This window comes from Nelumbo lutea, chromosome 5 (genome assembly GCF_056320005.1).
Source record: "Nelumbo lutea isolate HS-2025 chromosome 5, American lotus-T2T, whole genome shotgun sequence".
Taxonomy (NCBI): Eukaryota; Viridiplantae; Streptophyta; class Magnoliopsida; order Proteales; family Nelumbonaceae; genus Nelumbo; species Nelumbo lutea.
The window spans coordinates 80,949,104-80,970,309 of record NC_142688.1 but is presented as its reverse complement, the minus strand read 5'-3'; the positions used below and the strand labels follow the sequence as shown (position 1 = coordinate 80,970,309).

Here is a 21,206-nt window from a genome sequence, read left to right as displayed (position 1 = left end):
AACTATTCTGACCCCGTCAAAACCCAAAATATCCAAAGAACCTAAGTCTCAACCCCTCAAATCCTCAAAATCTGTTATTGATCTCACCTGATACCAAAATTACCAAAATGCCCCTTCCAAATTATCACATACCCTTGATCAAATTACCAAAATACCCTTCTTCCTAATTACTTAAACACTCTTGGACCAAAATTCTAAATACCCCTTTGACCAATTACCAAAATACCCTTTCTTCCAAATTCTTGAAATACCCCTTGACCATATTACCAAAATGCCCTTCATTCTCCAAATTACCCAAATACCCCTTTTAACCTCCCTGTTCAAACCCTAGATTACCCCAATCACCTTTTGTTACCTGATTTACCAAATTGCCCTTTTAATCCCAACTTACCAAAATACCATTGACCGAATTACCAAGACACTTTCCAATTTTCACAATTACCCTTCACACCCAAATTCCCAAAATACCCCATGACCGAATTACTGGAATACCATCCAGATTGTCTTTTTCTCACAAATCAACAAAATACTCCTTACTTGAACTGATAAACGTCACCACAATATCCTTTTAATACAATTCCTAAAATACCATCACTTAAATAAAAAAAATGATCCACATTGCCTGTGTCGTTAAGAGCCCGAACCCGAATTTCCCACAGTTCCCCCCCCCCCATCTTGTGTTACCAAAATTTCCCCTCACACTCTATGAGTCCCTAAAAGGCCCCCTAGAAAATTTGATTCTTACAATTGGACCCCCTTCGTAAACCTCAAAACTAATTCGATTTAGACCACTCTTCAACCTCGTCCTTAACTCCCACCCCTCGGATAGGCATCTTGGCAGGTTTTTATGCTCCCCCTCACCATTATAAAGAGAGGGAGCATTGATCCAAAAAAAGAGGAGAACAAGCTAAAAGGAGAGGGGAGATACCAAGAAGAGAAGAAATATATTTTTCAAAGGAGAGGGAGGAGCTCTTCTATGAGAAAAAAATAGAGAGAGGGAGATAGAGGCTTCTTCGAGGAGGAAAAGCGGAAGAAACGAACTGAGGCGGGTTAAAGGAAGAAGAAAACTCCGCTCGGTGCTATCGTTCTCCATTTCCTTGTCAAAAAGTTCCAGAGAAAGGTCCCATTGACTAAAAGGTTTGACAAGGGAAAGAATCCTTTACCTCTTCATTTCTATTCCAAGGTATTTATCGCTATCGGGGGTTCTACCATCACTAGTCTCCTATTCGAAGCTAAGTTGAAACCCTCATGTGTCTGCCTGACAGAAAGCATCCAAAAAAATCAAACTCTCTAGTTGCCTTGCATCATTTCTAATCCATCCATTCAAAGGCCACAAGAGGTAAAGTTGATTACCTCATATTCCTAAGCTTCTATTCAAACTTGAATCTATGTTTTGGTAGTTCTGGTTTTGTTTGTTTACTCATACGCTTATTTCATTGCATTTTGTAGTCTTGTTTGTTTAATCTTGTTTTTCTATCTTGCTTTCAAATTCAAGCCTGTGAATTCTCTAGGCTCCGAGAGGTTTGTGCTTCTTCTCTCTTCAGACCATTCAGTTGAGTCCGAAGGTGGGGGTTCTAATAGAAAAGTGGATTGGTCTGCAAGAGGTTTACTCTCTCACCCTTTTGCTCAGACCCCTACGTCCAAATGGGGATTGGTCTAGAAGAGCAGGAGAAGCATAGCATCCTTTTGGGCTATTGGAGGACCTGGGTCTCAAATGTGAATTCAAATTAAAGAGGAAATTTTGGTATTTACACTGTCCAGAGAAATGGGTGCCTAACCCCTTCTTTCTTTCTCTCTCAACTTATCTAGACCAGCCCTGTCTAAGGCCGAGGAGTGTGGAGTTACTAGCGTTCCATTAATTTTGAAAAATGCAATCCCAGGAGGCCCATCACTCCCAGTTACCTATTCTGATGGGTGGTGACTCCATTTAATCGGCCGTGAAGTGAACTGCCAGTAGTTTTTCTACGTTCACAACTGGCATCTCAATTCACCATTGGAATTAGGAGATCTAAAATTTTGATATTTGTTGTTGCCTCTGCCTCGACCCCCACTGCCTCTTCCTCGTCCTCTATAATTATTAGAATACTTAGAATTATTTTTATTCTTAAATTGGGAAAGGTTACCTTGCTGGCCGAAGTTGTTGTTATTGTTGTTGGAGGGACGAGACTGAGAGTTAGCATGATTAGCCGAGGGTTGAGACTAAGAAACAACTGGAAGATGTCTTTGTTGAAGCCAGACCTGATGGTTGGAGAGAAAGCCTTGCAGATGTCCACAGTGAGAGAACTGAAGTTGGGATGAGTTATAAGAGAGGTGATAAATGAATCAAAATCCGCACCTAGTCCACCCAATATGTGAAGTAACAGATCACGAGTGGTTATGGGTTCTGATGCTGCAACAAGTTGATCAGACAAGAGCGTTGCCTTTTGTATATATTGGTGATGAAGGAATCACCTTTCTTTAATGTCATTAATTGAAATCTCAACTGAAGAATTCTAGCTAGGGAAGGGGATGCATAAGCATTCTCTAATGCTTTCTAGACTGCTGGAGAAGTGTTTAGTCCAACAATTGACTAGTTACATTTTCAGACAAAGATGAAATAATCCTACTGATTACTAATTTATCGAACCTATTCCAAGTTGTCAATTCTGTGTTGATGATAGTCTTGGTTGCATCGCTTGGATCAGGGATGAATTTTATTGGACAAGGTAGAGATCCATCCATGATGCCTTCAATTTCATTTAGATTGAATATGGGAAGAAATTTAGCCTTTCATGAGAGATAATTGTTGCTGCTGGACAATGAAGCCATTGACTCTGATACCATGAAAGAACGACAATAATAAAAGTGAAAAGCAAGAATAACAATGAAGAAATAATAGAGAGGAGAGAATAATGAGTTGAAAATTGTGCAATGTTGAGCTTCTCGTTAGTGTATGTATTTATAGTACAAGTGTTAGAGTTGTAGTAGGAGAATGATTGCATATTCCTAATAATAAAACAATAATTTCAGATAGTACAAATCCTAGAGCCTTCTCTAGATTAATCTCCTACTAGATTGAGTTTATCCTTATCTTTTGGAGTTGGATAAAGATCCAACTCCTTTTCCTTAACAGTGCAAAGCTCGCGTGGCTATCATTACCTTCGGAAAAGACCACGAAGAGGCTTGGGCAGAGGAGAAGGAGAAGGCCGTTGTGGTGAAACTAGGCCTCTGTGGCTTAAGATAAAGCCCGAGAAGAGGCCTGTGGATCTGGTTGGGAAGGGGTCAAGAAAGAAGACTGCTAAGACTGCAGATGGTTCTTTGGTGGCGAGTATATTTCTATACTTTGCTTTTGTTTTCTCTTATTTTTCTATACTCGAGTGTTTTTGCATTTATGTAACTTTTTTCATGTAGGCTAAGAATTTTAACTTGGAGGAGAGGTCAGTCCTTGAGAGACCATTGTGTTTGTTGACAATTTGTTTGATTTGTTTTCCAAGGTCATCTATAGTGAACGAGTAGTGAGGCCAAATGTTACTATAGAGACGGAAAGGGTCTTGACACCAGCAGTGTCCGTGGCTGGGACCATGGTTAATGTTCAGAATGTTGAAGAAACTGATACGGAGGACACTACTAATGTTGGTGAAGACTGAAGAGGATTCGGTCTGCGACTCTGCGGCTGTAGAGTAGAGAAAATACTGATGGGCCGGGGTAAAGGTACCCGTATTGTAGAGATGGTAAATAAAGAACCTTCGACTGATGTACTGGTAGAGTCTATGGTGTTGTGCTAGTGATGATGGCCCTGGTGAGGCAGATTATGGTGTTAACTTCAGATCTGAGGGCGATCTATAGGATTCTGGGACTTGTTGCCCATGAGGAGGGCCTTATTAGGCTCTAGATCTAGTGAAGAAGGGGTTAAGTTGAACCCCATGTTTGTAGCTATTATTGTTGTTAGTGTTGCTAGTGTTGGCACTGATGATGTATGTTATTTTGAGAAGTGGCTCTATAGCCACTGAAATATATAGTTGGTTTGCTTCTACACAGCAAATCTAATATTCCTGTTTTGCTTCAACTCCAACTTCTCAAACTGGCCTAGTTATCATTAGGTTTGTCATCATATGTTGATAATATCATTAAAGCTAAAATTCAATACTAGATAAAAGGTAATATATATTTACAATTATTCACATTTTAGTTCAAATGAATTGAAAAGATTACAAAAAAAGGAAAGTAAATACTCATCAAAAGAGTTCCTTTCCCATTCCCTTTCCCTTGCCCTTGTCCTTGCCCTTCCCTTTCTCCCCACCCCCCCTCTTGTAGGCACTTGAGATGACATTGTTCTCGGATCTTATATCTGTTACAAAACACAAAGAAATACAATATTATTTTCACACTAAAAGATGTGAGTAAATTAAAAATAAATCAAACTTGTGATAGGTTATCGGGTTTGGTGATGGTACTACTGGAGTGGGATGAGAATTATCTCCACTATGAATTGGAGGGGTTTCTGACTCACATTTATGCATATAAAAGACAAAATTATGAAAATGCATTATTATTTTAATGCTAAAAGTGTAAGTAAATGAAAAACAAAACCCAACTTGTAATAACTTACTGGGTTTGGTGGCATTACTTCAGGAATGGGATGGAAATTATTTCCACCCTGAACTGGAATATTTGCAAACCCATGGCTCTACACCTAGAAACAGTAGAAAAATATGAGTGAAGTATTTTTCATAAACTAAATAAAGAATCTAGGAAACATTTAAATCTTGCATGAATCAGATGATGTTTTGTGGTTATTGGATTAAGATTAATTTTGTTTTTTTTTGCCACATTGTTTCAAGTGTTGGTTTCTAATTGATATATACTCTAATTGTATTGAAGGGATTGTTTGTGGGTTTGCATTGCCAAGTAGATCCGGTTCTCTTCAACAAAGGAAAAAAGGTTTCAAACTTCCTGCCACTTGTGAGATGGAAGGGATTGAATAGGTAAGGTGCTTGCAAACAGATTGAGGCAAGTTCTTGGCAGTATCATTTCTCCATCTCAAGGTGCATTTGTAGATGGAAAGCAAATATTGGATGGCTCCTTGATAGTGGATGAATGCATTGACTCAAGACTGAGGGCAGGGTAACAAGGTGTAATGATCATGTAGATATGGAGAAACTTTATGACCATGTCCAATGGGAATTTGTGGATTACATGCTTCTTCAAATGGCATTTGGAATCAAGTGGAGGAGGTGGACTCAATCCTGTTTTCTCAACAGCTTTGTTTTCCATTATGGTGAATGGGGGTTCCCAAAGGCTACTTTGTAAGGAGGAAAGGGTATCCAGCAGAGAGATCCCTTATGGGGATGAAAATCAAAGCTGGTCCACAGGTGAGGTTCATGCTTCCTATGGGGTTAGCATTTGGTAGGGCATAACTAAACTCAACCAATCTCAGAGAAACATCTTGTTTAAGCTAAGAAATGGAGAGCAAACTAATTAATGGAAAATCCCATTTTCTGTGGACTCAACCCCTCAATGAACTCTTCCCTTCTCTATTCCTACTGGTTAGAACAAGGAAGTATCAATTAGAGGTTATGATTATTAGGAGATCTTGGGAAATCAGGTGTCATGGATCAATAGGTCAAAGGTGTATTCTAGAAGAAGGAATCCATGTCAGCTCCCAAGGATAGCTAACAAGAATCAATTAAATGTAACTAATCAAGTAGCCAAGTTGGTAAGTGGTTGGGAGCAAGTTGATGATCGTTTGTAATGGAATGGAGATATAGTTGCACGAGGCCACCAGAGACTTGCAAGAGATTAGGCATGTTGTAGCTCCCAAATTGACCCCTCCAAGGCAAGATAGCATGTGGTGGACCTTGGAGACTTGAGCAGATTTTTAGTTCAATCATTTTTCAAATCTTCAGCTCTTAGCTCAATTATCCCTACCCTTTGGTCGTGGATATGGAAAGCTAAATGGACATTGAAGGTAATATTTTTCCTGTGGTCTGAAATCCTTAGTAGAATCCCAACAACTGTTCATCTTATATAAAAGGGGTTGGCTTTTGATAATCAGTGTTCCTTGTGCCAATCAGAAATTGATGTATTGTGTTGCCCAGCCTCTTACTGTATTTGGTGCCATTTCATACAACTTTTCAAGGTATCATGGTCATGCCAGCTAGCCTGTCTTCTCTGATTACATCCCAAGCATCTAAGGTATTTAGTAGCAGGGAAGAAATTACGGTAGCTAATTCCTGGGGCCTTGTATCAGGCTATATGGCTAAGGTATAATAGCAAAGTATTTAATCAAATTGGGACAGATCCAAAGCGGTTGATTGGGAAGATTAAGAGGTGCTTGGTTGAATGGGAAAATGTCCAAAAGGAGTTCGATGGCATGAAAATAGTGCAGTTCTTAAAAGGTGAAAATAGTGAATAATACAATACACAATCTTTCAAAAAAAAAAAAAAAAAAGCTTAGAAGAATATATGGTGTCCTAGAAGGAATTCGAAGGGCTAATTAATGAGCTAAACATCACTAAGTTGGTTATAGAGGGGGATTCCAAATTGGTGGTGGGTTGGCCAAAAGATGAAAATGCTAGTTTTTGGACTTATCATACATATCATATACTTTTTTCTACTTTTTAGGTTTCAAAAGTAAGATTTTTATTTTGCACTAAAGAAAATTCAGATACAATAAGGAGAGTTTAATTAATATGTTCAATAAAACTCGACCCACAAACACATTAAGTTCATTATTAATTTGTTACTTAACTGAATGTGAAGGGGAGATCGAAATAGGGACTCCATATTTTTGAGAGCATTGTTGCATTAAGGCATGCATCTGTGACATCTTGGCATCCATAACCTCCATGTTGGCCCGCATGACACTCACATCTGACTCAAGTTGTACCAACGACTCTTGGATCGACTTGTTGTATGGATGTAGTTGTGGAGGCAACGAACACATTGAACCCAAGGATTCCAAAAGCACGCTTAGGATTTACCCCGAATCAAAGCAACGAACTCGTGATGGATGCTCCTTACCCAAGACTTTTGCAATTCAACACAAAATCTACAATACAATTTGGGACTTTTGCAGGCTACAAATATAGAACGCCCATTTGTCCAAACATTACGCAAATGGATGTAAAACAAAACAATAACAGACCAAAGATTACAACTGATGTGCATGAAATTATATAGACAATTATTTTTCCATCTTGAAGTGATAAACTTTTTGAATGGTACCAGCTATCTGGGGTATTGGGAAGGTGCACTGGATAAGGACCTAGCATTTGGCATGAGTGTTGGACTTTGACATTTGCCCTCAATAATCCATTTGAGTGTCCAACATGGACACATCATGCATTTAAAAGAGTCGGTGCAAATGTGGTTCTCATGCATGTTAGGCTTAAGATTTTACTTTAAAAACTACAGAAATAACCTAATCATGTGCTTGGCCATTTACTTGGGACTTTAGTCTTTGGTGCTAACATTGTTATAATTGTATGATTGCATGATCAGATCAAAAAGGCCAAACTCAAAATCAGCAAAATAAGTATGGATGTCTAGGGAAGTGTGAACTAGGATTCCATCCTGAACCTAGAAAAGTGAGCATTGGACAAAGCCCTCTGTAGTTGCCCATATAGTAAGACACAAGATTAACAAGTGCTTATGCATTGTAGGGTCAAATTTTGCTTCATGAAGAATCTGGCTAGACAAAAATCTGCCCCCACCCCCCAACTAGATCGCTTTCCACTAGATTCTTGGATTGCTCAAGGAAGGTCAGTAAACAACCCTACTAGTAAACCTGAACCTAATACCTTTAACCCAAGTACCCAACATCTGAGTACATTTAGTTACTTTGATTTTTTTTATGAATTTTAATTGCTTTGAATTTCTTTGTTTAGTAAGTCATGGCCTAAGTTTAACTTTGTCCATTTCACTACTAGGATCACAACCTAGAAATTGGTGTTTCAGAAGTATACAAAAAAACATCAAAATTCATAAGCTAGCAATCAAAATATCTAAGAGAATAGAGAGAAGTAAGGATGTAATCATTGAAACAACAACTGTTAGGGTGGTTCATTGTGTCAAGAATATGAAACTCTTTGCAGGTATTTCAACAAGATATATTATCAAGAATTGGAAAGAAGTGGTTTCTTCAACTTCTCTTAAATCTATGACTAGTCCACTTTGCTCCCCTCCAGCTGTTGGGTTCACAAAAGGATGTTGTTCCACATTATATGAAAGAGAATGGAGGTAGCATGAAGATGTTTGGGAGTGAGGTAGGAAACATGATGTAGTGCCTGGTTTGCACTACAGCCTTGAGATCATTCTCCCTTGGTTGCAAATGAGCCAAAAGTACAAATTTTGTGTAAGGCTAGAATGCATATCATAATCAGAAAACAGAACCAGGTCCAGAATTAATGTCTAGGTCAGATTTGCATTGCAGCCTTGAGATATTCCTCCCTTGATTGTGGTGAAATTTTATTTGCACTAGTACATAACTACAAATGCATGGGAGTGCAAATGAAAAGAATGCAAATTCTGGTTTAATTATGGTTTACTTGTTACTTTATTCTGCTTTTGATCTTATTTTATTTCATTTGTACTTCAATCAAACAAAATAAGATAAAATTTGAATTAAAAAATAATTCAGAATTTGCACCCAAATCATTTGCACTACCATAGTTTTACAAAGCAATATATTTTGTAGTTGTTGTTGCAGATATCAAAGGAGAATCATATGCAGTAGGATATATCATATGTAAATACAACAAGGTTCAGGCCATGCTATTAAGCAAAATGCTAGATTTCAGGTTTGAAAAATTTTACTCATATTAACAAATTCATGGTGGGACTACATGAAAATTTTCAGATTTGAATGCTCAATTAAACAGTAGAATATATCATATGCAAAGAAGCAAGGTTCAGGCCATTCTATAGAGATTTTTTTTTTTGATAGTCATCCTACAGAGCAAAATGGCAGATTTCAGGCTTGAAAATGCTAAATCGGTTGCAATGGAATCACATGAAAATTTTCAGATTTGAAAGGTAATGAACAGTAGTACTTTTAAATGCAAACAAAGCAAGATTCATACCATACCACAGGGAAAAATGGGAGATTTCAGGTCTGAAAGTAACTCAGTAGAAAATTCATGAGGAAATCACATGATAATTTTTCAAAGTTTGATTGAACGTAAAAACAAGGCTCTCTAAAAGCAATGGAAGTGGGTTGAATAAACTTAGATGGGTATGAAGGAAAAGTCTAATGCATACATCAAAAACAACCCTGAATAATTGTACATTTAGGAGAGCCCATGTAACATCTCTCTTAGCGGTCTGAATGACCCAACCAATTAATGAAGATCCATTGGTGTAGATAAAAGCTACCATAACTAATCGGATGCATCAACATGATTATTCCCCCACTTTCAAAGAAATGAGTAGGGCTGTTCACCGGTCGGGTTGGGTCGGTTTACTATGGTTTTTCCAATCGACCCAACGTGGTCGGGTTAACTGACATAGAAATTGAAACCGACCCAGTGTTAAGCAAAATCGACCTAGTCGGTTTGAGTCGGGTTGGGTGGGTTTCGGTTCTAAGTTCATCCCTGTGATAAAATCTTGCTAATTTTAAAAACAATCGTAAATTGAATATCATTTCAGCCATCTCCTATGATAAAATTTAAATGAAAAGTTAATCACAAAAGTTGTTCATTAATCACTATTCACTAATCCAAAGTTTCTTGCAACCACTCAAAAACTAGGTGGCCTAATGGGCTTTGGAACTTCATGTTTGAGCTAGGAATTAAGCCGGTTCAGTTTGGGTCGGTTTCAGTTTTCACACAAGAAAACTGAAACCGACCCGAATAATCAGTTTAAAAATTTGCACAACCCGAAACCGACCCGTGCTGATGAAAACCCGATCGACTTGGGTTGGGTCGGTCCATGTTGGTCGGTTTAATCAGGTTGGGCCTTCTTATGAACAGCCCTAGAAATGAGACAAAATGGTTTCTCAAATTGTTTGAAGTGTAGTCCTATTATCTAACTACTCTTTATTCTAAATTATGAATGCAATAGTTAGCCTTTTCTTGCCAAGTGAAAAACAACCCAAAAATCTTCTATAAGCAGCAACATTTCTCCCTTAACCAAACGTCTTTCGAAAACCAATCCACATTGATATAAGATTTTCCACCCAAAGGAAGTACCATATAGTTCATAGGCCAGGAAAAACAAAAAATCCTAGATTACCAGCATATATCCCTACCACCCTATTTTCTAGAATCAAAGCTTTCAAACATCTTTTCTGAATATTGAATTTCAAGTTGGAAGTTCTTTCAAAGCAGCATACAACATTCAACAAATTGTAGATGAGAGATAGGTGCCCTCTAGGAGCCTACTCCAAAGCCTTTGACTAGATTTAGTAAAATCTATTCATGGCACATTCAACTAACTTTTAAGGTTATAAGGCAGTGTACACTTACATTTCACAAGAAAAAATAAATACATAATATTTGTTAATACTTCATATCATCATCAGTTTCTGTCATTCTAAGATTGCAAAATTTGATAAACTTGAAGAAATTTTGACCAAAACCCTATTCTATATGGAAACTCCAATATTTTTTATAGATAAATATTTGTTCTATTGGGGAAATTACAATAATGTTCATGAAAAGGAGACCATTTTGAATAACCAATTCAATGTTACCAGATTAGTAGATGATTTTCTTTTCTTTTTTTTAATAATATTCAGGAAACAAGGACTAAGAGATTAAACCACATGCCTCATTTAGTAAACAAAGTTTCTCATTCCTTCAAAACAAACACAAGAAGACAAAATTGGACTGGTTTGGGTCCAATTCAGATTATTAGGGCTTGAATTCCTTTCAATCTTCTTCCAGACTTAAAAGAGGAAGGCTCCCAAGGAGTGGTTATTAGAGGACGGGGAGAGGGTGAAGGGGCCTAACACCAGTTCTCATCTTTTTAGTGCTGGATGATGCATGATAGAAAGAAACTAACTTTCAAAGTTGCAGGTGATTTATTTGAGCTTCAAGCAAAAATGAAATAGGAAAACAAAAAGGAAACTCAAATTCATCATTCTACCTATGATCTAAAACTGAAATATTAGAACTTGTCCATTCAGCTAGATTATGGAGCTATTAGAGAAAGCTTACTTAGTTCCCATTTGAAATGCCTAAGATGACATTCTTTATACAAGAACTGAATAAACGAAAACTAATTTAACTGATGAATGTGTGATAGATCATAGAATTTCCTCTTTTAGAATTAAGCCCTGTGAAGTTATTGAAAAGGCAAGGTACCTAACAAGCTGATAACCAGTCAATCAGTATTTTCATTCAAAATTCATATTAGTGATTTAAAAGGAACACCTAGGCGCATGCTTTGTGCGCCTTGCACTTTTAGCCCGGGCACATGCCTTTTAAAAATTTGTGCATTTTCCTTTTTTTTTTTTTTTGTGTGCATAGCAGCTGGGCCATGGGCTCCACCTCCGGACCCCAACCAAGCATTCAAGGCAAGCCCATCCAAGTTTGGCTCAAGCTCATTTTATTTAAATGAGCTGAAGTTTACTCTTGTGTTGGACTTATTTATAGTCCTATTAAAAAATAATAAAGAAGGGAAATCACTTCATGACCTATATTTTTTATATTTACCACTTCATGAAATAATTTCACTAAATAATTTTCAAATTATACCTTACTTTCACGCTTCCCCCAATGGGCAAATAGGCGGAGGAGATCATCACGATCCACATTTTTCTCATGTTTCAGCACCTCCTCCAATGCCCACTCTTGGTTTGGCACATATTTGTCTTAACATTCCTTCTTGATATGGCTACGGAAGCAATGATGGAGCCTCTCAGCCTCATCATTTATACTTGTATCTGACCACTTGGCAATGAGTCTGGACTTTTCCTACAAAAATAAAGGACAATAAAATGTTAGGAATGAGTATTTGACATAAAAAAATTGTGTTGTACTTACCCTCACGACATCATATAACCTATTTTTTATTTCAAGAGTAATGTTCTTCCAATTAGTAATGTAGATTGGGACCTTAGAACAGTCCCTTCTTCTTTGTTGTACATGTGGGCCCCTTCCGTTATCAAGAGGGTCTAGGGACTTCAGAGGATGAATCTCCAATATCATCCCCGGATGGCTCATGGTTGAGTATATCATCTCTATGTACCTCTTTACTAGCCATCTGTAATCACAAAAAAACAAAGATTAAATGTCATGTTGACTTGTAGTTTTATTAAAGGTGAATATTGATAAAGATTAAATGTCAAACCATTTGTTCTCAAGTTGCTCATAACTTCTCACAAGATATATTTATGGTAAATTTGCATTGGAATTGTTTCTTCAATGTCTTTTATTTTTTTATTTTTTATGTTTCATTAATCTGAATTTCATTTTGTAATTGAAGGTTCTTGCATAAAATGGATTTGGGATATGCTGAACTGGGAAACCTTCTATCCTAGTAGGCATGCATTTGGATCTTAATATTTTTCTTTTCCTTGTGCATTTTTAAGAAAAGCTATAGTTTGTGCTAGAAAATCAATGGCATGTAACAAATTGTGAAATGAGAATTTGGAAAGAAATTTTGTTTTCATTTTAAAGCATCATATAAGAGGTGCTTTTTTTTTTTCATACTTAGAAGCTCTATAAAAGAATCGATGAAAAAGAAACCTATAAACCTTGAACTATCTTCTGATCTTGTACATGTGTTTGTGACTAATGGGGTAGATTCATTATCTTTGTTCTCCTTCAATTTACTAGTTTGTTAGTGGGTTTCTAAGGGATACTTATTCATTAAATGCTTTAACAGCTAGTTTATTTATTTGATTTCATGTATTTAGGCTCCAATTGAGAGTATATAACATCATTATCATCATCAAAACCATTTTTTGGGTAGAAATCTCTCTCTCTCTCAGACTTGTTTCTTTGTTTTCTAGCTGTTAAAATAATTAAATAATAACGTTTTCAAAGGTATAGTAAAGTGAAGTACCCGTTTCATCAGCCAGTATGGAGCTCACAACCTCCTTAAGATTTTCAGTTCAGCCTCTTCAGCTGTTATCAAAGGGCACCCTAGACAAAGTGACTTAAGAATCATGTTTTCATGTTTCTTTAAACCCATCTTAGGATTGTGGTGCCGTTTGAAAAGTGCATGAAAACTTAATCAGAACTTTCAAGTAACAATCCAATGGCTGCTTGTACATTTCTGCTTGGATAAATTATACAACAATAGTCTTTAAGGTAAAATCTATAATGGATGTTGTACCATAAAATAGAAAACAAAAACATGAACCAGTGATAAAATGATATGTCATGGCCGATATCTTTAACATTGCTAGTCTTGATGGTAAATATATTTGTGAAATGTGAAAGTAAATTTTGATAAAACGTGAAGGAATGAAAAGTAAAAGATCATGTTATTTATCTATATTTATACTATCTATAAAAGTGTGAATAGGTGTTCCTAGCTTTTGGAATTTTTATTGGACAGCAAATGCCCCCTCTCTAAAGTTTGAATTGGAAAACAAGTAAAGGCAAAGTGATTATTTTACATCTTCATGTAGTGCTTATTTGATAAAAAGACACAAAAGTACTTCTGTTTAATAATTGGAAAATGAGCTATATATAACAAAAATGTTTTTTTTTTTACATTTTTCATTTAATGGTTATCTTATCTATACTATTAATAAAATTGTGAATAATGGTGTGGAACTTTTGTTATTTAACTAAATTACCTAAATTTTTGAATTTAGTCCTTGTCTAATTTTAAGGGAGAAAATGTAATTTGAATAACCCACTTTTCTCCCCATTCAATTTCCTCTCATTAAGTCCTATATTTCAAGTATAAACTCCATTAACATTCACTGAATCCTATTCTTGATTAGAATACTCCCTATTTTTGAATTTGGTCCCTCTCTAATTGTGAGGGAACAAAATGTAATTTGAACTACTACATTTCTCCTCATTCAATTTCCTTTCATTAAGTCTTATCTTAGGGTGTTAACTTTCATTCTTTTATTGAATCCTAGATTTAAGATATTATTTTCACAAAATAAAAACAAATAAATTCTATCAATTGGATCTACATCCAATACTTTTAACATATAAAATGCATATTTCTTTTTTTAAATTTACCTAAAAATGGAATTGTTTTTCAATCATGGTGATGATTAAGTAATTCAACCATTTAGGTCAAGTGGGATAGTCCATGATGTCATTATTAAATAAAAAATTAAAATATAAACAAATAATAAATATAAAAAATTGGGTACATCTCTAATTTTTTTGTATTAATCATATTAAAAATTAAAAACAATAAATTAGAATTGTTTTTAACTTTTTATTGATAATATAAATAAAAAATAAAATTAAAAATTAATCCAAAAGTGAAATCTTTTTCCTATTTGGTGGTAGATCAATTCAACATTTCAGGTCAAATGTGTCAACTTGTGAAGTTATAATTAAATAATAAAATTTTAAATAAAATGTACAAAAATATATAAATTATGTAGAAGACATTTGGACATATCTCTATGTTAATGAACCATAATAAGTGTGACAAATAAGAATAATTTTTATAGACGGAGAAAAATAAAAAGAAATTGTAGAAAATTTTGAAAACATATTATATACTATCATCATCATCACAAAATTTATCATGTGCAAAACACATACACATATATTAGTATCTTTAATCTATAATATATATATATATATATATAAAGCAAGGTGTTCCAAGTCAAAGGGCCTCTCCTTGCTCCAAACCCCCATATGCTCTCTCCTTGACTCTCTCTCCTTTCCCCATCCCACCACTCTCATTATACCAAGTCAACAAGCTCTCTCTATTTATTCCAACCCAATTACCTAAGTATATGTTTGCCATCGATGTGTGGCTTGGAGCATCGTTTTCTTAGAAAACGGTGCCTTTTATTTTTGTTTGGAATCATTGTTGCTAGGTAGGACATTTCTTAGAGCAACAACTTTTTCTGTTTGGTACCAATGCTCCAAGAGATGTTTTTTGCACTTCTTCCCATTATCCATTGTCACATCACTATCCTGTTGGCAACAATGAGCTGCAGCTTCAGGAAATGCCAAATTTGGTTTTGCTCCAAGCCATGCCTTCTTGATTTCCAAGGCGTGGCTTGGAGCACCATTTTCTATGGAAAAACAATTCCAAACAGATGGTTGTTTTCTACAGCACCATTTTTTCCTACATGGCGCTAATGTGGCACCGTCTTCTGGAGCAACAACAATAGTTCCAAACAGACGCTAAAAATAATCCTAGAATTCCTCTCCTAAAATATCTCCTCTTAAATATCTGCCCCCAGTACAACGACCACCACGATTATAAGTAGGACCACCATTGCCACTTCGGCCATACACTGGTACACTACTACCACCACGGCCAGGCTGAGCTCCCCGAGCTCCACCTCTAGCACCACGGCCTCTCGACACAACAAAGGTAGATCTATCTGAGATATTAGAGTTCTTAGTAGATCCGATAGAAGTCCTCCGGAGTCGAGAAAGTACCTCTTCTAAAGAGGGGAGAGCTGATCCTCCTAGTATCTGAGCCCATACTGGTTCATATTCAGATTTCAGTCCCACAAAAAATCTAGTCACATCAAGTTATTCTCTCTGTTGTTGCTGAATCTTGACATCAAAAGTGAGAGAGTGATAGACATTCAACTCATTACTTATGTTTCTCATACTAGCATAGTACTCCTCAAGACTCTGATTGGCCTATTGTAGGTTAAAGTACTCCTGATACAGATGATACACTCTGGTTGTATTGTCTTGACCCGAATACAATTTCCTCGCATGGTCCCACACATCCTTGGCAGTGTCAAAAAACATGAAGTTTACATTAATCCTGGGTTCCATACTATTCCATAACCATGTGATGATCTGAGCATCCTCTTGCTCCCAGTCTTCATACTCGTGAGAGTCAGTGGAGGGTTTCTCCTCTCTTATATGTTTTACCTTCTTCTTTGCCTTCAGAAAGACTTCGACGGATTTAGCCCAAGGCACATAATTCTCTCTATTTAGTTTAATGGAGGTCATTTGAACATTCAGGTAGTCTGTAGGCACCATCACATTAGGTTTACAATCACTGCTATCTCCCATTCTGTTATCATCGATTCTACACACTTGTTGAATTCTATTACCACTGAATTCTGCACACTGCACACGACTAGATCACACTCATCACACTGATTTCAGCACTTGTTGTTGCTGAAAAGTGTATTCTTTACACTACAAACCCTACTCCTACGGCTACTTGAAATCTCACCACTATATGATCACAACTCTTCATTTGAAATACACAAAAACAGCATAAACCCTAGCACACTACTGTCTGAAACCTCAGCATATGATCTGAAACATACTTCCTATTTGATCCACAACAGAAGTCATGCACAAAAATCTCTTACCTTATCACTGAAGGAACAACCACACGAGCAGAAAATCAGTCCACACAAGACAGCCACTGCACCACATAGATCAACCCTCTTCTCTTCATCGATTAGGGGAGGGCGATCTTAGAAACCACAACAACCGACCACACAAGACACGACTAGAGTCATAGAAACCTCCAAGGGGAGAGGGCGATCACTCCTTTTCAGCCCTTTCCCTTATCTCCAGATTCGAGTGGCTCTGATACCATGTTATGATTTGGCCTGCCTTGGAGTTCTGTTTGTCTGATATCAATCACGTAGAGAGAGGTAGAAAGGTGGAAGAAAGAGAGAGAAAGAGAAAAGAAGAAAATCTAGTTCGAACTGGAAGTCAAAGAACATAACTCCCATTTGGCCAAACATGTGATTTTATTATTAAAATTAATGGAAAAGACATATGTGCCCTTATTTAAGTAAGGAGCACTGGTTCTAACACAATATTATAGATCAGCAACCTTAATCTAAGTATAAAGACAGAAATACCCCTACGCTAACAATTGTAAATAACTAATTTTTAAATACTTTAATTATCAAAAATTAATAATTGAATCATATTTTATATATTATTTCAAAAACAATAAATAGATTAAATAACGAAATCATGTTATAACTTTAAAAAATTATCAAAAACACAAAAATAATTATAATTGATTTAATAATATTTGATAATAAGAATATAAAATATAAATAATTTAAAAATAACTAAGTAATATTATAAATAACTAATTTTTAAATGTTTTAAATATTAAAATATTGAATACTAATCATATTTTAAAGGGTAAATTTCTCAAACTACCCTTATGGTTTAGGTAATTGACTAAGTGCACCCTTACTGTTTGAAAATTGACTAAGTGTACCCTTACTATTTCTGACAATTGACTAATTGTACCCTTAGTCGTTAAGCATGGACGAAAAAATCAAATACCCGTTTTACCCCTATGTGAAGTTACATTTTTGTCCCTAGTTTTAACTTAACTCAAAATATTTATCGCTCTCAGACACTCTCCCCGTCTGTCAAAAGAGAAGAGGGAGGAGCGCCATCCATCAGACGCCGCCATTGCCATCGATAGCAATCGTTGCAAATACCGAATGGCGGACGTCCGACGGAGGTCGGTGATCCCTATCCCTCTCAAACACTCGCTCCATTTGCCAAAAAGAAGAGGGAGGAGCGCCATCCATCGACACTACCATCACCACCAATGGCGGTCGCTGCAAATACCGAACAACGGAGGTCTGATGGAGGTTGGTGAGTTTTTTTTTTTTTTGTTTTCTTAACACCTTTTTTTGTTTATTTAGCATTAATAAACCCTAAACAAAACTGTGGGGTTTTATACTAAAGAACATAGTGTGTTCTTTGTGTCGCTTTTGCAATGAGTTCTAAGGAAACGTTGAGAGAGAAAGAAGTTGAAAAAAAAATCAACAAACAACTTCAAAAGCGTCTTCAAACAAAGTTCTAATGGTGGTGTTGTAGATATGGCAAAAGTTTCCCCGAGGAGAGGCTCGAATGCTCAAGAGTAGTTGATCCTTATTTTGCAGGTGATCCTTTCGATTGAATTGAAGAAAAGGACCGAAAGAAGATGAAGTTGATGCAATTCCTCAAGCAACGGATTCGGTTAAAAGGAAAAACTTGAATAGGGGTCTCTCTCTCTATCAATGGATTTGGGGTAAATGAGAGTAAATCCTTGAACTGAATTATTAGAGGAGTTGTCTAGCACAGATCAAGCCTTTTTGGATTAGATTGCCTTTTTGCTCTAGCGACAGCGATGACCCCTCTTCGAATGGTTAGACAACATATGGGTATTATTGGACAGTAATACCCTTAGTTCCAATCAGATTGATGTACCTTTTGAAATTTATTGTAAATGAATAAAGTACATAACTGAATCATGTCATAGTGGTGTGTTTTTGTGTTTTTTACCCATAAACTGGACACTTATGAGACTCATGATAGTTTAGAATCTTCACAACAGTTGGATAGATTTGAGGAGGTCTATCTTGCCAAGGCTGAAACTGATGTACCACCAAGTTGGTTGGGGTGGCTTGTCTTAACTGCCAGGGTGAGACCTGAGGTACATGCAGTGTGGGTTTTTTTAAACCCCTGGAGATAGATGGGCAAAACTGGAAAGTTACACCTAACCCCTAGACTCGATTATGGTACTGCACTAGGTATCGGATTGGGTTGTCTTTGATATGCCAATCAGTGAGATCTTAAGAGGGGGTCAAAACTTGGGTATGTTGGGGCAGTTTGAGAATTCACCTGAGTGGGTGATCATAGTGACAGAATCAGCCCATTTGTTAGACAAAGTGAATGATTGGGTAATCCACTCTCTCTGATGGAAACCTAAACTGTCGACAGTTAATTTCAAATTTGTTAAAATTTGTTTTTGCAAAATATATTTATATAGAGATATACATACATAACATATATTCTCAAACTGGAAAATATATTTATATAGAGATGTACCATAACATATAAATTTGTTTTTGCAAAATATATTTATATAGAGATATACATACATAACATACATAAAATATATTCTCAAACTGGAAAGTTACACCTAACCCCTAGACTCGATTATGGTACTGCACTAGGTATCGGATTGGGTTGTCTTTGATATGCCAATCAGTGAGATCCTAAGAGGGGGTCAAAACTTGGGTATGTTGGGGCAGTTTGAGAATTCACCTGAGTTGGTGATCATAGTGACAGAATCAGCCCCTTTGTTAGACAAAGTGAATGATTGGGTAATGCACTCTCTCTGATGGAAACCTAAACTGCCGACAGTTAATTTCAAATTTGTTAAAATTTGTTTTTGCAAAATATATTTATATAGAGATATACATACATAACATATATTCAAAATTTTTGCAAAAGGTTTTAATTCCTGAGATCCATGTGAGTGGAGAGTGTAGCACTGCATCTTGCGGCTGAGGGAGAGGTCATCTCTTGTCGGACAGTATTTGATCATCATGGGCTGAGAGGTTAATTGTAAGACCATTGAGGGTAATGCCTAATGGGCTAATCTTGCATCTACCCACAGTTTTTGGGTTTTCATAAGGTAGTTGGATCCAATAACCATTTAGTGTAAATGTTGGGCTAATCTTGCATCTACCCACAGTTCTTGGGTTTTCATAAGGTAGTTGCATCCAAGAACCATTTAGTGTAAATGTTGGGCCCATTGAGAGCCCATGGTGATGGATTTAGGGGTTCACTGTGACATACAGTGAATTCGGCCAGACCTTGTAACAAAGGTTGGGCCGAACCCATGTGGCTGATGTGTAGATCAATGTTAGAGTCCCACGCCATACAAAAAGAGCCAACTCGGCAGTAGATTAAAGAATAAGTGAGCACATAAGCTTAATGGGCTTAAGACCCAATTCGATCTGGGCTTAAATTAGTTAAATTAAAAGGGGGTGAATTCATCTTTTAAGTTGATTAGGATTAGCTGAAGGATAAGAGAAGTCTTATCCTTTTAAGAGTCCAAATCCAAATATCAAAATTGGATTAGGAAACTCTCTCCTAATTAGATTAGGAGGCTGATCCAAAGAAGGCTATAAATAGGGGGCAAATTCCTCATATTTTCACAACAGCAAACTGCAGAATTCTTCCTCAATTCTCGCCGCCCCTACCCTGTTTGATCTCCACTTGTGGATCTAATCAAGAAGAGTTCTTGATATTGTTTCTTGGTAGAAGAAGCAATCTGAAGTCATGCTCACTAGTCCTTGCTTGATTCTTGCTGAAGAACCATCCTACTGATCCTGCTTCACTACACACTATGTTATCTTCATTAGATGCGGGTTTTGGTCTTCTCTTTGGGTGTGAACACCTACGTTGGTAGTTACTGCAACTTTAAATCAGGTACATCCCTCTTCGTTTCATATCTGGTCCGATTTTGGTTTCAAGAACGAATCTTGAAAAAACAGTTTTCTAAATTAGGGAATATGATTCCCGGATGGTAGAGAAAGAAATTTTTAAAATTTCGCCCAACCTTCCTTCAGGGTTCAGCCATCTATATGATGAATCTCCCATCCCTTTAGGTATGGCATGCTATGGCACACCACTTGCTTTCCTTTAGCCATTTTCTTTATGCATGATGAAGATCTAGAGATGGTGAAGTGCTTCTTGTGCCCATTCTCTCCATCTACTTCTATCCCCAGTGCTGTGATGTTCTTTCCCAACTTTGAAATGCTCCAGTCTATCATTGACTCTAACGATGTTGCACAATGCATTGTTTCTTCATCATCATCTTCAGTCCTTTCGCAAGCCGTGATTGTCTCCTCCATGGCCTATGCTTGTATTGATCCAAGCTCAACTGAGAACTGATCTAAGATGTCTGGTAGTTTGTTAGAGGAGAAAGGAATCGAATCAGCCACTTGGCGGGATAAGAGGGTGGCCCTAGTGTAGTCTCCTAATACTTCCAAAGTCATCTCTTTTCTTGGATACTAGCTTTCCTCCAAGAAGTAATGATCAACATCAGCAGTTAGTTGTTTGTGGTTGTGAAAACATATTTCTTGGAACTCCTTCAAAGAACCCCGTTTCATAAAATGCCACTATGCGTTGTCTGTAGGAGCTACAATCATCTTTCCAAGGTGATGTAGTTCAGAGTTTAAATAGATACCTGATTTGTGTATATTCTAATAATTCATTCAGATTTATTTGCAAATGTTGATAATAAACAACATTAAGAAGAAAACGTCCACTGTAGCAAATTAAACTGGTTAAAAGAGATATATAAGCTAATAGATTGCCTCCTGCCAT

General features: G+C 36.6%; 1 long non-coding RNA gene and 1 pseudogene across 1 annotated transcript; one reads left to right on the top strand and one right to left on the bottom strand.

Annotated features, from left to right (window-relative positions):
- The first annotated feature begins 897 nt into the window (after positions 1-897).
- Positions 898-6,150, top strand: LOC148853075 (uncharacterized). Its single transcript, XR_016098648.1, has 3 exons — positions 898-1,183; positions 1,266-1,339; positions 4,861-6,150. It is a non-coding gene; the product is annotated as an uncharacterized LOC148853075 (long non-coding RNA).
- A 14,299-nt stretch (positions 6,151-20,449) lies between these two features.
- LOC148853074 (BURP domain protein RD22-like) lies at positions 20,450-21,206 on the bottom strand (annotated as a pseudogene).